The sequence below is a fragment of the Polypterus senegalus genome, chromosome 7, assembly GCF_016835505.1.
Source record: "Polypterus senegalus isolate Bchr_013 chromosome 7, ASM1683550v1, whole genome shotgun sequence".
Lineage (NCBI taxonomy): Eukaryota > Metazoa > Chordata > Cladistia > Polypteriformes > Polypteridae > Polypterus > Polypterus senegalus.
In genome coordinates, this window is record NC_053160.1 from 188,891,475 (window position 1) to 188,906,852 (window position 15,378).

General features: G+C 44.9%; 1 protein-coding gene across 1 annotated transcript in view; it reads left to right on the forward strand.

The window, feature by feature from the left end:
• The first annotated feature begins 9,470 nt into the window (after positions 1–9,470).
• The window catches only part of LOC120533083 (inactive ubiquitin carboxyl-terminal hydrolase 53-like), a 134,786-nt gene continuing 128,878 nt past the window's right edge, over positions 9,471–15,378 (forward strand). The window contains exon 1 of the mRNA XM_039759738.1: positions 9,471–9,875. The gene's annotated coding sequence lies outside the window, so the exon portion shown is untranslated. The remainder of the gene's footprint in view (positions 9,876–15,378) is intronic.

Here is a 15,378-nt window from a genome sequence, read left to right on the forward strand (position 1 = left end):
CATAAGGAGTCCATTAGGATGCAAACTCTGGTGTGATCTTGTGTGGTTCTCTCTGATAGGCCCCACATTGTGAATAAGGATACGGATATTTTAATGACTAAATGTGCTGACCGCACTCCATCATCTAAAAGAAGTGGCTCTCAAGTTCAGTCCTGGGGGCCCCCCACCCTGTGGCTGCAGGTTTTCATCCCAATCGATGTTTTCTTTTACTTCTGCTTTACCCAAGAAAGTGTTTTTTTTTTACCCAGTTTCCGTTTTATTTTTGTATCACTCCAGAAATTTGAAACCTGGTGTTGCTACAGTGCCTTGCAAAAGTATTCATCCCCTTCAGTGTTTGTCCTGTTTTGTCACACGACAACCCCGAATGAAAATGGATTTTTGGGGGGTCGACACCATTTGATGTACACAACATGCCTATCACTTTGAAGGTGCAAAAATCTTTTTATCGTGACACAACTAAGAATGAAAAGCAAAGAAAACAGAAATCCTGAGTGTGCATAAGTATTCATCCCCAAAAGTCAATACTTTGTAGAACCTCCAAGTCTCTTGTTGAACGTCTCCATTAGCTTAGCACACCTACGGACTGGGATTTCCGCCTATTCCTCGAAGCCAAACTGCTCCGACTCCTCTAAGTTCGATGGGTGGCATTGGCGTCCAGCAATCTTCAGGTCATGCCACAAATTCTGGTCCATTCCAAGACATTTCAATGTTTCCCTGTAAACCACTCCAGTGTCACTTTAGCTTTAGAAAGGCAAGGCCTACAGAAAGCAAGCCTTAGCTATTACTACTCACTGAATATGATCAGTCCACATACATTCACCCTACACGTGGCACTGCATCACTGAAAAGGCTTAGCAGGACTTTCAAGTCAGGGGGCCCCAGTGCTGCTGAGATAAAGACTGGACCGTCACCACGGCCTAAGTGCGGTTATCTGGTGGTAAGCTGTGGTTTGTTTTTCCAATCCACACACCAGAAGGGCACAAAAACTGAAAGTTGACCTACATGAGCAGCCTAATCTTTTAAACAATAAATCGCAGTGCTAGGCAAACTTTCTAAAGATGGACGATCCTTAAAAATTGCTGCTATCAAATTTTAATACAACTCTTAAGTTACTGAGATTTTAGAAATTATCCCAAAAGTACAAAGTGGGTCTTGAAGAAATGTAAAAGTTCATATCAGCAGTATGTTGAGGGTCATTCATTGTCCTGCTGAAAGGTGAACCTTCATCCCAGTCTCAGATCTCTGGCAGACTTAAGCATTGTCCTGTGTTTAGTGCCATCCATCCTTCCTTCCAGTCTGACCAGTTTTCCTGTCCCCACAGCCTGATGCTGCCACCACAATGCTACACTGTGGTGTCCTCAGGGTGGTGGGAAGTGTTGGGTTGGCCAAAAAAACTCAATTTTAGTCTTATTTAACCAGAGGGCCTTCTTTTGTATGTTTGAGGAATACACCACATGCTGTTGGGCAAACTCCAAATGTGTTTTCTTATTTTTTTTAAGCAATGGCTTTTCTGGCCACTCTTCCCACTCTGTGAAGTGCATGGCTTGACATGGTCCTATGGTCAGATGATCCCATCTCCACTGTGGATCTTTTCAGCTCCTTCAGCGTTACCCCTGGTGTCTTTCTTACATCTCTGAACGTCTGGTCTATGGGTCTTGGTTCTCTTGTTCTCTTGTCAGGTTTGCAGTGCTGTCGTATTTTTTCCATTGTGTTATAACAGAGTTAATGGTGCTCCATGGGATTTTCAAAGTTTGGGATGTTTTTATAACCCAACCATGATTCACACTCCTCCAAAGCTCTGTCTCTGACCTGTCTGGAGTGCTGCTTGGTCTTCTTGCTTAGTGGTATTGCAGAGTCAGGGGTCTTTCACAATAGACATCATGTGACAGCTCATGTGACACTTGGATTGCACACAGGTGGACCCAAATCAACAAATTATGGGACTTCTGAAGTTCTTTGGTTGGACCAGATCTTATTTAGGGGATTCATAGCAAAGGAGATGAATACAAATGTACTCACCACTTTTCAGTTTTGACTGGTTTTTTGTAGATATTGTAAGATCAACAGCAGAAACAGATGATGATCTGGGGCAGCATAGTGGACCTTGTATAACTGGCAGATTGAAAAAGCAAATAGAAAATAAACAGAAATGTCTTTTCAAGAAGCAAGTCTCAATTCAGCTGGCTCCAACACGGTTTTCACCAGAGGACAGGAAGAGGTGGGTTCAGGTGTTTGGAAACTGGAAGTGATGTCATTGGGGATGTGACTGTCAATCACTGCTTCTGTAGATCGAGGAAAAGAAAAAGAATTAGGCAACAGTGCCACCCCCTGGTTGGGAGTGTAATTACATTTATATGAGCCTTGACGTTATCTCCCAAGTGCACAAGGGGGACACTATCTGCAGGCAAATGTATTTTATTTTCACTGCACTTCAACAACATTCATGTCTCTGGTGACTCTTCCTGTGAAGTCAGTAGACGGATTGAGAGAGCATGGGGGGGTCATGAGGTCACTGGAAAGGGGTATGTGGCGCTCCTGATATCTGTAAAAGGACGAAGGTCCAAGTCTTTAGAGTCCTGGTGCATCCTGATTGTAAGACATGGGTGCTATCCAGTGACCTGAGACAAAGATTGGACTTCTTCAGTACTGTGTCTCTTCGGAGAATCCTTGGCTCCCGCTGATTTGATATTGTGTTGTTCACAGAGTCCTGAATGAGGCACATGACCTGCAACAGCTGCAGGACTGTTTCAGTATGACCAACTGGGACATCTTTGAACACCAAGACCTTGAAGTGTTTAGTGACAGCGTACTGTGTTATATTAAGAACTGCACAGACATTGTCACCGTGGATAAACGTATCTGGGTCTACCCCAATCAGAAGCCCTGAATGACCAGGGAAGTCTGGAGGCTGCTGAAAGAGAGGAACACTGCCTTCAAGTCTGGTGACAAGGTCCTCTACAGCACAGCCCATGCCAGCCTAAAGAGGGGTATCTGAGAGGCCAAGTTAGATTAGAAAAGGAAGGTCGAGGAACACCTGGACAGCAACAATGGCAGGCAACTGTGAATGGGTGTCCAGCATATGACCAACTACAGGACCAGTCCTGGAGCTGTGGGAGGTGATTTATCGCTGGCTGAGGAACTGAACCACTACTTTGCCCGGTTTGAAGTGGATCCACCAGAGACAGTCAGACCCCATCCAGAAACCAACAAAAGCCCCATCTTCACAGTGGGGGAGCACGAGGTGAGATGCACGCTGCGAGCTGTCAACCCACGGAAGACAGCTGGACCTGACGGCATCTCACGACGCGTGCTGAAAGACTGTGCAGACCAACTGGCTGGGGTCTTCACCAGAATATTCAACCAGTCTCTGTCTAAATCCACTGTGCCATCCTACCTGAAATCCTCTGTCATAGTGCCTCTGGCCAAGAAACAGATCATCACCAGTCCTAATGACTACAGGCCAGTTGCACTGACCCCTGTGGTTAGGAAGTGCTTCGAGAAGCTCATCAGAAACCACATCATGTCATTCATTCCTCCCATGCTTGATCCCCACCAGTTTACCTACAGAGCAAACAGGTCTACAGAGGACACTGTGGCCACTGTTCTCCATGTTGTTCTGTCCCACCTGGAGCAGCAGGGGAGCTACGTACGGCTGTTCTTCATAGACTTCAGCTCTGCCTTTAATATCATCATACCCCACAGACTGGTGACCAAACTGTCAGACATAGGACTTCCACATTCCACCTGCCTTTGGATCAAGGACTTCCTGAGTGATAGCACTCAGAGGGTTAGAGTGGGCTCCTACTTCTCCACACCCATCAGCCTCAGCACTGGCTCCCCACTGGGCTGTGTGCTGAGCCCCCTGCTCTATACCCTCTACACCCACAATTGCATTCCTGCCCACCACAGTAACACAATTGTTAAGATCGCTGACAATACCACAGTAGTAGGGCTCATCTCTGGAGGGATAAGTCTGGAGGTGGAGCGGCTGACAACGTGGTGTAGGAATAACAACTTGCTCCTAAATATATCCAAGACATAGGAACTCATTGTTGGCTTCAGGAAGAAGGCAGACAACATCCAGCCACTCATCATCAACGGGGACTGTGTGGAGAGGGTCTCAGTCTTCTGCTTCTTGGGAGTCACCATTAGGGAGGACTTGACCTGGGGAAGACACACTGCTGAGGTAGTGAAGAATGCCCAAAAGAGACTCTACTTCCTGAGGGTTCTCAGGAAGAACAACATCCCTGAGAAACTGCTGGTGTCCTTTTACCGCTGCACATCCTGGCCTACTGTCTTTGTGTGTAATTCTCCAGCTGCACAGTAGCACAGAGGAAAGAGCTCCACAGGGTCATTAAGGTCACCCAGCAGATAGTCGGGTGTTCTCTCCCCTCACTAGAAGAACTACATAGTTCCTGTTGTCTTAGGAACATCAAGAGAATTCTTCAGGACCCATCACACCCAGGACATGCATTGTTTCAATGCCTGTCTTCAGGCAGACGTTTCAGATCCATAAAGACTACGACGAAAATAGACTGAGAAAAAGTTTCTATCCTTCAGATATCACCAGGCTGAATGCTGCTAAGTGGTAATTCTGACCAAGTGCACCTTCATGTTTACAATACAGCCCTAAGTCAGCATTGGCTATGGCACAAGTGCAATATGACATATTAGCCAACCCGCGGCGTACCATACGCCCCATAATCAGGCCGGTTTTTTAATGATTTTTAAGCACAGGGAGAAAATTTACATTTGAAAAAATCGGTAATGTAATAAATCAGCAAGAAATGCAACATTGTAACAATGCACGGAACGAACCAACACACAATCGTCCGTGACTGAAAACTGGCGGACCGCCATTGCGCCTTCTCCTGCCAGACGGTGGGATGGGTGTGCACAGCGCTCAGGCGCGGAGTGTGGAACGGGAGGAGAGGAGAAGGACGTCCATTCAGCTCCCTCCGTCATACTAGTCTGCTGACATCTCATTCAGTATGCACTGCCCGCTCATGTGCCCACCTCCAACTCGTCACTTGAGTCGTTGTCGACTTTACACAGTCCAGATGCACCTGTGCCTCACGTAGACTTTTCATTGCTCTGTGTGGTTTTGGCTGTTTTTCTATATATAATCCACCAAGACACCCGACCACGGTAGTAGCGAGGTGGGAGGGGGGTGTGCACAAAGGGTTGGGACGCAACCAGTGGGAGCGTATGAGTCGCACTTAGTGGGAATTCCACGTTTTGCAGCCCGAATGGGGTTCAACAGCTTACCCACGCCTAGACACACGCTCAATCTCATGCATAATTATTTATTGATGGTTAAACACTTCTGGAAAGACACAGTTGTCTAAAAAGGGAGGGTTTGAGGATACAACAGAAAGTGAATGAAAAGATGGAACTCTGGAGAGAGCAACATATAATTGTCCGTGAGTGAAGAAGATGCATGTTTGTCGCGGATGCGAATTGCTAGCATGCTAGAATTGCTAGTATGTAGTGTGTAAAACAGTTTGCTATGGTGCACGCGGTCGTGCGTCGTAACCGAAAACAAGGTTTTTAAAGACTGCTTACTTCATTGTGTTTTAACCTCAGTTGTAAAGGATTGTTTTAAGGATCCCATGGGATACCCCTCGCAAACCGTTTAACACGCTGCATATGGCGACTCACCTCTGCGAGAAACATGCCTCTATGAACAGTCAAGGTGCCTCAGAGGTACATGAGGCCTCTACGACAGACGAATATAAATGACGTCGTTCTTTCTGTGTCGTCGCGTCCGAGTTGGTGGACGTGGCTCTGTGAGTTGTCGTCGTATCCAATGGTCTTGGAGTTGGTGGGCGTGGCTCCTCCCTGCGTGCGCCATAGGTGTCTTACTTGTCGGCGGCTTAGTGAATCCACGCCCCTTCCGGTGTGTTTTCCATGGGTGTCTTGCCTTTCCATGGGTGTCTTGCCTTAGTGAATTATATATATAGATGTATGAATGGATAATTTTAGTTTTAACTTGAGTAACAGTATTTTGTTTTTATTTTATTTTTGCATTGGAAAATTGCACCTAAATTTCGTTGTACAATTTCTCATTGCTACAATGAAGATAAAGATTTTGATTGATTTGATTTGATTGTGAGGGGGCATCAGTTACGGCACTACAGTCATGTGGTGCAATTACCTGAGGGTGATCCGGCTCTCAGGACCCTCATTGTTGAGGACTTGAGTGGTTGGACCAGGTCAAGGGGATGCCCACATAACACCTGGCTGCAGGAGACAGTTCTGCAAAGAAGAGTGGGACAAAATTCCTCCACAACGATGTGAAAGACTCATTGCCAATTATTGCAAAGGCTTGATTGCAGTTGTTGCTGCTAAGTGAGGCACAACCAGTTATTAGGTTCAGGGGGCAATTACTTTTTCACATAGGGCCATGTAGTTGGGGATAGCTTTTTTTCCTTAATAAATAAAATCATCACTTAAAAACTGCATTTTGTGTTTACTTGGGTTATCTTTGTCTAATATTTAAATTTGTTTGATGATCTGAAACATTTAAGTGTGACAACCATGCAAAAAAATAAGAAATCAGGAAGGGGGCAGATACGTTGATTGAAGTGATATGGATATTTGATGAGGAGAGACAAAAAATAAATGAGCAAAAGCGTGATGGGAATGGAAGTACAGGTAGTCTCCAGGTTACGGACATCCAACCTATGACATACGAACGGTGTCGCAACTGTGACACATGCGCCTCAGTAACTGCCGCTTCCTCATCTTCAGCCTGGGGACACTGCAAGCGGTGGCTGGAGGGGGTCAATTTCGCTGCTCGCAAAGTGTAGAGTCCCTCGGGCGGCAAGCGTTTTCACTGCCCGCCCACCACACACAGCTGCACGTTTATTCTCGGTGGGCGGCTGGTAATGCTGTAAGCGGTGACCCGGTTGTGGCTTAACAGATGCCATTGAGGGTGAACGGGGCGGCAGGGGGTAGCATTATAGTGTGCCTTGGATGGCTGCATGTTGAATGGGGGCGGTGGTGTGGCAGACACTGCAGGCAGCATACTGTAGTGGAGGTGACTGTGAGGTGGGCTGGGGATGAACCGACCCTCGCTGCCCCCATTCATTCTCAATTGCAAGCCTGCTTGTACTGTTATGCACATAGCAGGAAGTTGTCTCTTGTCAGTACAGGGTGGTCCAGATCTAATTATGCAGATCCAGATCGTCTGGATGACTTTGATTTATGCAGGGACAATTCCAGTTCGGCGCTGTGACGATGCGGGTTCTGGCTCCACACTCCCTTTGATGTTTGGAAGCACTTGAACCCAACACCGTCGATAATGTTGCCGAGTGAGCTAGTCAGTGTAGGCAATAAACAATCGAGCAAGGGGATGGTTCAAAAAAAAGTGCATAGTGCTTTTATTTAAAAGAAACAATCAAAAACAAATCAGTGTTCCATATAAAGTGCAGTTCTTTCTTCAATAAATAATCCAATAAAAGGTGGAGGTTAAAACCAATAGAAAAACACAATCCTTAAAAACCAGAGGTTAAAATCTTCTTTAGGAAGCAGTTCTTAAAACAACAAGTCCGGTGCTCTTCTATGTTAGCGTCTCACCTGCTTCTCCCAATTGGGCTTTGCAGCAGGCGAGACGCTCTCTGCAGCTGCCCTCTTCTCTCACACACACACACACGAGACTGGAGACCTCCCGATCCCTGGCTCCGGTCTGGCACTCATCCCAGTCCCCGAGACTTGATGTCCACCAACGGCCAGGTCGCCCACGTTGGGGACTCCACCACCAAGCCTCCCGACTACTGCTGCCTTTCCGCGGCCTTCTGCGGCTCGTCGCTTTCACCTAGTCACTCCCGCTACCTGTTCGCTCAGCAGGAGCAACGTCAATTCAAATACCTGGGTGACGGCCTAACACCCAGCTTCCTCGCAGCTGCCCTTGAGCGCTCGATCGTGCGCTCATAACACGCACGCACCGTGTGCCCGTCTCTCCTGCACCACCTGCTTCCTCGCTCCCTGCAACCTCCGTCCTCTTTTTTCCTTTCTTTTCCTCTCGATCTCCGATTCTTTGATCTCCTTTTTTCCCCACAACCGACTCGCGCTTCTTTTAAAATGACGAGGGCCACAGCAGCTGCAGCATTAGCCACGGGACAATCACGAATGTGGGCAGTTCCTCACCTGTGCACTAGGTGAGAACGCCACCCTACGGATCGCCCCGCGGCCCACTATGGCCCAACGTCCCCTCGCTAAGCCGCGAGCGTGGCGATCATTTATTTAAAACGAATGGCTTTTGCTCAACGAGCTGTGGACCCATAACACCACAGGCGCGAAGACGATTCTTCATGTCGTCAGTTCACACACTTCTCGATGGTCCGGGATTTTTCGGGTGATTCTCTATGTAATAAACCAAATATGTTATAGCGTAATGAAAATTGCATAATTAGATCTGGACCACCCTATACATGAGACTTGTTGACGTCTGGTGCCTTCCTGCTGTGATAACGCGTACAGTGCTGTGCAGAAGAGTTCATCTTAACCTTTTGTCTTCAACCTTCAAGAATGTCTCTGAAACGCAAATCTGATGCAAGTGCTGGTGATACAGTAAAGAAGATAAAAACCATCACCATTGAAAATAAATTAGAAATAATAAAAAGGTCAGAGAGAGGTGAAACTCCATCATTCATTGGCAGAGCACTTGGTTACAGTCTGTCAGCAATAGCATTTATTAAATTTATGTACCTGTTCCGACTTACATACAAATTCAACTTAAGTACAAACCTACAGTCCCTATCCCGTACGTAACCTGGGATCTGCCTGTACAGGGGTTGAGAAAATGGGGGAGGCCAAAGCAGAGACGGATGCATCAAGTCAAATAAGAGGGTCTTGACTCGGAGGAGGTGTATGGTGAAATTTGACCAAGCCCCTCGTCCCCACATAAAAATGGGAAAAGATGGAGATTAAAAAGAAGAATGAGAAGAAGACGCAGCCTGCTGTAGTGCTTGAATGTCCAAGTAGGTAGTGCCAAGATCTCACTCTGAGCTGAGAAGCACTACGGTCATCTTGCCACCCTCTTTTGAGTCATTCAACCATTCAAATTTACAATTCAAAAAAGGTACCCGGGAGTGAACAAGTGACTAATACCGTAGCCGAGATCTAACCGTTTCTCTCACCTCATGTTTAGAACTCCCAGCGGCGCCGCGGACGGGACTCAGGTTTGTCGTGTGTCGTAACCGAGGATTACAAATGCGCGCTCCCGCCAGGTCAGGCACATTCGTGCACGCTGCCTGGTAAACCCTCCGAGAAGTCGCGCCCGTGTTCCTGGTACCTGCTCGTATAGCGCACCGAATCTTTCAATCCCCGCTTCGCGCACACAGCGCTCTTTCCTCGCTGGTGTCAGCGGGCGTGTGCGCGCGTGCGCGTGACTGTAAATAATGGGAGAGGGCGGGCTCAGTGCCGCGAGTTCCCAGAAGCAGCCACTTGCCCGCCCGCCTGCTCGCTCTCTCACTCACTGTCGCTCTAATCCAGCACTCAGGTGTTTGAGTTCCTGCGACTGCCACCCTCGTATCAAAGCGCTGTGCAGAGGAACGATGGAAGACACGTTGTTGAGCGACCTGACCGGGAGTTAAAGAACCGACAGAATCGAGTTGTCGAACAGAATTATCCCTTGCAGAGCAGTAAATCCATCCAACCCCCCCCCCAATTTCAAGCGAACGAGAGCTTCACTCGCCTGTTTCTGTGTGTATCGCCTTGGATTGATTCACTTCACCTTGGAACTCCTCAGTTTCGCACAGAGTGGACCAAAAGCCGGGCAGACACGAGGATGTGACGCCGCACCCCAGCAGGAGGCGAAACGCCAGCCTTTTGGATGAGGAGGAGACAGATTGGCAAACGCAATTCACACGGTTAGTTTGGAAAACTTTTACTGTTTTGCATCGCCATTTTTGTAGGGCTACTGGCGCGCGCTTGGTGAGTACGGAGTGGGGGTGGGGCTGTACCTGACAGCCAGGTAAACAAAACGCCTGTAAACAAAGGGGTGCGGAGGGCGTGTGGCGCGCCTGGTCAGGGCATCAGCTGGGCATCTTCCCAACGCCGGGTGTGTGCCGTGATTGGGGCGATTGAGTACAAAACGTACAGGAGCGAGGGATCGGTGGGGCTGCTCGGTATTTCAGCAAAGTATGAAGCAATATTTGACCAATAGGAATCGGAACACGTCACGCTGTGTACAAACGGGGACGGAGCGGCGCAGCGGCGTAACTCTATTACTCGTTACCCGGCTTTGAAACGCGAAAGGTTCTCGGTGGCTTCTGTAGCTTGTCCAGAAGGCTGCCATCAATCAACTGACCACTCAGTATTTATTTCCTGTGGCGTTTTCCAGCACTGCATTCCAGTTAAAAAAATCGCGGTGTTAAGCATTGTTGAGCTGATCAGTGATTTGAGCAGTGTTTTATTAGGTTAGTATCTGGTGTGTTTATTATTTATGCCTCCTCAATTTTTGTTTTACTTTTTTTTACTTTCTGTATAAAGTCGACTACTTCAAAAAGGAGTTGTATTAAAAAGATCAGAAAAAAATATTAGGATTTGCTTCTGTATGCCTTTACAACTTTAAATGGGACGCTAGGAGTATAAAGCCATGGCAGGTACAGCACCTGGGTCCTTGTCCTGAAGTTGACATATTCCTGCATATGAGTGAGTTTTTAAACATAGTTCTTAGTTAGGCTTGGTGACTTTGATTGACCTGGACTGTCTGACTAACTGCCATGACATAATATTTATCATCCTGTTTTAGGTGAAAGGGATTCAGAAAGATTGTTATTATTCATCAGTGGCAAGAACAGCGCTAGAAAAATGTTAAGTCGTCTTCTTCTTATCAGATTTAGTAAGGACACTTTTGTGGACTGGAGTTGAAGCCCAGTCACTGTGTAGAGTTTATATGTTTTCTCCCGAGACTTCATTTTTTTTTCCTTTCCCAAAATGCAGCATTGGTTGTTTGCTAATTTTGAATGATCCTTTTACTAATACAGTACTGGGTTGGGCATCCTTTTGCACTCAAAACAGCCACAAATATTTCGTGGCATGAATTCCACAAGTTGTTGGGACATGCCTTTGAGATTCTCTGTCCATTTTGACATGGTCACATCAAGCAGTCCCTGCAGATTTGTTAGCTACACATTCATCTCTTTCTAACACATCCAGAAATATTCTATGCAATTTAAATCAGGTGACTGGGAAGGCCACTGAATGTCCTATTGCCGAAAGCACTTTGAGATGACTTTTGCTTTCAGTAGCCACTGGAAGATGGATGCATTTTGGCCAGAAAGAGGAGCATGTGGTAAGCAACAATACTCAAATAGACCGTGGCGTTCAAGCAATGATTGATTTGTATTAACGGATTCAAAGTGTACCAAGGAAACATTCCCCACACCATTACACCACCGCCTCCACCCAGGACTGTAGACATAAGGCACGTTGGATGCCTACCATCTATGTACCTCGTCACAAATAGAGATTTTTTTCTGACTAGGCCACATTTTTCGATTCTTCAACTGTCCAGTTTTGGTCAGCCTATGCATACGGCAGCCTCCTCTTTCTGTCCTTGGCTGACAGGAGTGGAGCCCAACATGGTCATCTTCTGTTGCAGCCCATCCTCCTCATGTAGCGATGTATTGTGCATTGTGCGATGCCTTTCTGCTTATCATAGTTTTACAGAGAGGTTTATCCGAGTTACCATATAGTTTTTCTGACAGCTCGGAACAATCTGGCTTCTCTCATTAACAAGGCCTTTGTGTCTGCAGAGCTGCCACTCACTAGATTATTTTTTACACTATTCTGTGTAAACTCTGGAGACAGACAGTTGTGCATGAAAATCCCAGGAGATCAGTAGCTACAGAAATACTCAAAGCAGCCTCTCTGGCACCAACAATCATCCCACAGTCCGAATGTCTGAGATGGCATTTGTTCCCTAGCAGTGGTGTAGCTTGGGGGCACCTGTCCCCGGGCGCAGCATCCAGGGATCGCCAAATTGATGTTACGAAATTTTAGAATGAAATGTTTTCTATTCAGAAATGAACTAAAAAGTAAATAAAAAACATTTGCATACTCCGTCCATCACTCCATCAGTATGAGGATATCTATTTCCTATGTTTTTTGTCTCTTTCTGATTTCGAAGCACGTATTAGTTCTATATACCCAACAGACAATAATTTATCCCCTCCACTACTCTTAACATGCTTGACTCCCTCCCAGAAACATTTTTGACGTTATTAAACAGGTTGCGCGACTGACATGAGGCATTAGGGTATCATTGTCTGTCTAAGTTGTTGCAAATGCCATTTCTGTGTGCCAAGTGATTTGTGTTTATGTGTTTGATAGAGAATTGATTGGGCTGTGGTGACGTATTCTTGTAGATGGCTGCAAAAGTCTAGACGTTTCCCCATCATATTTTCATACAAATAAATTGTAAGTAATGCAGTTTTTATAAATATATAATTATTTTGCTTTATAATTTGCTTTATACTTTCTTTAAAATCATTTTTAAATGGGGAAAACAATTTTTTTTTCTTACAAAAACTAATGACGGATTTAGATTTTAAAGAACACGAGGTGGCGTAATCATTTTCGGAGACTTATATGAAATTATTTTCTTAAAATTATTTTAAATATATTTTTTAAAAATTTTCTTTCCCTTCCCCATTGCATTTTGGCAAACAGGAGTGGGCGTGAAATATTCAATTGTCCTCGGGCGCTGAAAACCCTAACTACGCTTCTGTTCCCTAGTATGGTGTTTGATGTGAATGTTAACTGAAAGTTCTGGCCTGTATCTGAATGAATTTATGCATTGTCCTGCTGCCACGCGATTGGCTGGTTAGATCACTGCATGGATTATCAAGTGTTCCGTATAATTTGATCATTGAATATCTAAATGGGTGCTGTGAGATACTGGCTTCCTGTTCAAGTCTCGTTCCTCTATTTCATCCACCATTCTTATGGTTCCTTATCTTCCCTCCCATGAATAAGAGCACATTCTGAAAAATGTGAGGATTCTGATTATTAATAAATTCATCCCATTGTTTAGTGGAATCATATATTTAAAAAAAAAAAATAGGTTTTCAAATGCTTGTCTGCAAAAAAAAATATTTTTCATCACTCTTGTGAAACATTTTAGGTGTTCTTGTTAGATTTGATTGTGCTAAATTCAAATCTGACAAGTAGAGATAAAGTTTTAAAGTGGAAAAACAAACACTAATTTAAAGAAAAAAAAAATGAATTCGGGAGCCCAAACTTTATCCTGATCACCAACTCTGTAGCGGAAATAAAGATGTTGGGCGTCTTCCACAAGTGGTGTGAGTGACTTTTATTGTACTACCAAGGTCAATTCCCCGCAATTGTAGCAAGTATCATTCGGTTTGTTTGGGCAAGCAGTAAACAAGTTTTACTTTCACAAAAGCACAACTAAATAAAAATAAAATAACCCTTGCAGGCAGACATCTGAGGTGCTACTGAACCACGGGAGTGAAAGGCATGGTTTACTTCACTAGTGGCATTTCCCTCTACTTCATCCATCTATTCATCCATTAACCAACCTGCTATATCCTAAAACAGGGTCGCACGGGTCTGCTGGAGCCAATCCCAGCCAACACAGGGTGCAAGGCAGGAAACAAACTCCGGGCAGGGCGCCAGTCCACCACAGGGCACACACACACATACCCACACCCCAAGTAGGGACAATTTAGGTCTGCCAATGCACCTAACCTGCATGTCTTTGGACTGTGGGAGGAAACCCATGCAGACACGGGGAGAACATGCAAACTCCACGCAGGGAGGACCCGGGAAGCGAAGCCAGGTCTCTTAACTGTGAGGCACCAGCGCTACCACTGCGCCACCGTGCTGCCCCCCTCTACTTCATTTTATATTTTATCTGACCCTCTGAGAGATTTGTCAAACCGGTAGCTGTTGTTGTCTCACTAAAGGTAAGCTGTGTATTCTTTTTACCATTTGCTGACCTGGTCAAGACAATGAATAGGTGCACCTGATCTTGTACATTTCTGTAAAAAACTTTCTCTCTTGTGGGCAATAAGTCCTATATCTAACCTTTTAAATATAAATTCCTAGCAATTTTGAAGGAATAAGAAGAGACAAAATAAAATAAGAGCAGATAATTTGTAGCAAATTACTGATTTTGGATTGTTTCCTTGCCAATTACCATTAAAAATGAGAAAGACTGCCCATTTTTCAGCTCAAAATATGCTTTCATGAAAAATACTTGTACCGTAAAACAAGCATAATCAATTTTTTCAAAACAGCGTTTTTCACAGAGTCCGATATCTCACGGGAATTTATTGTGGTAGAGAAATTCCAATTTCACAAATGGATTCAGAACTCTTAAATCTGTAAAGTACACTGATTTGTTTGCATGGTAGGATTTTGGGCCGAGCAGTGTCACTCACTAAGCTGCACTCTGTGATACGATTGAATGTTCATCTGTGGCCTGTGTGGGTTTACCCTCGGGGCTTCAGTTGTTCACTGGCTGTAAATTTGTCTGGGTGGGTGTCTGCCAGATGAAGAACAACTTGTGCCCTTTCCTAAGTGTGTTTCCTGCCTTGTGCCAGAGGTACTGTAGGCTTCGGCTGCTTTCAGGTCAGTCCTGAATGAAGTAAAGGTTGATGTTGTTGTCTGATCTGTGGTCTGTTAAGCAATACTGACATTCAAAGGGTCTGCAACCCAGTAATTAGATCAACAGGGCTTGTAAATAGATGGATGGATCATCAAATAACCACCACGTGTTTATATAGTGACTGAGAGCTGAGCGACTGAAGGATCACACAGTAGTACTGCGTCTAGGCAGAGTTACATTAAGTCATCAGGTTTTTGTTTAAGGTCCATTCCTTACACAGTATACTCAGTTCAATTAATGTAAACTGTTTACTTGTATGTAATTGAAAATTTAACATTTTTGCTACTTTGGTGCTTCTTTGTTACATAAAAAGGGGGCTTAGTAGATTATATTTTTCAGATTAAATATCCCTTCACAAGCCTACAAAAAGCTTGCATCATAAATACAGTAAATCCACCTTTTCTGCTCAAGATCTACAATCAGTACATTTCATTATTATGCAAAAATTGTGTCTATGTGCTGATGCTGCTTTGATACTATACATCGGTATATGTTCATTATTTTATGTAACCTTTGCAGACTTTTCCCAGAGTTTTTGTGAAATATACGAGTATGTGCTCTACATTAATATATAAATCTCTCCATAAGCTTCTGCTGGTCCAGAATTCTTCAGCTCGCATCATTACTCGAACCCCATCTATTCACCATATTACTCCGGTCTTGCAGCAGCTTTATTATCTCCTGATTTAAGTTTCAAATTGATTTTAAAATTCTTCTGTTAACATTTAAGGCCA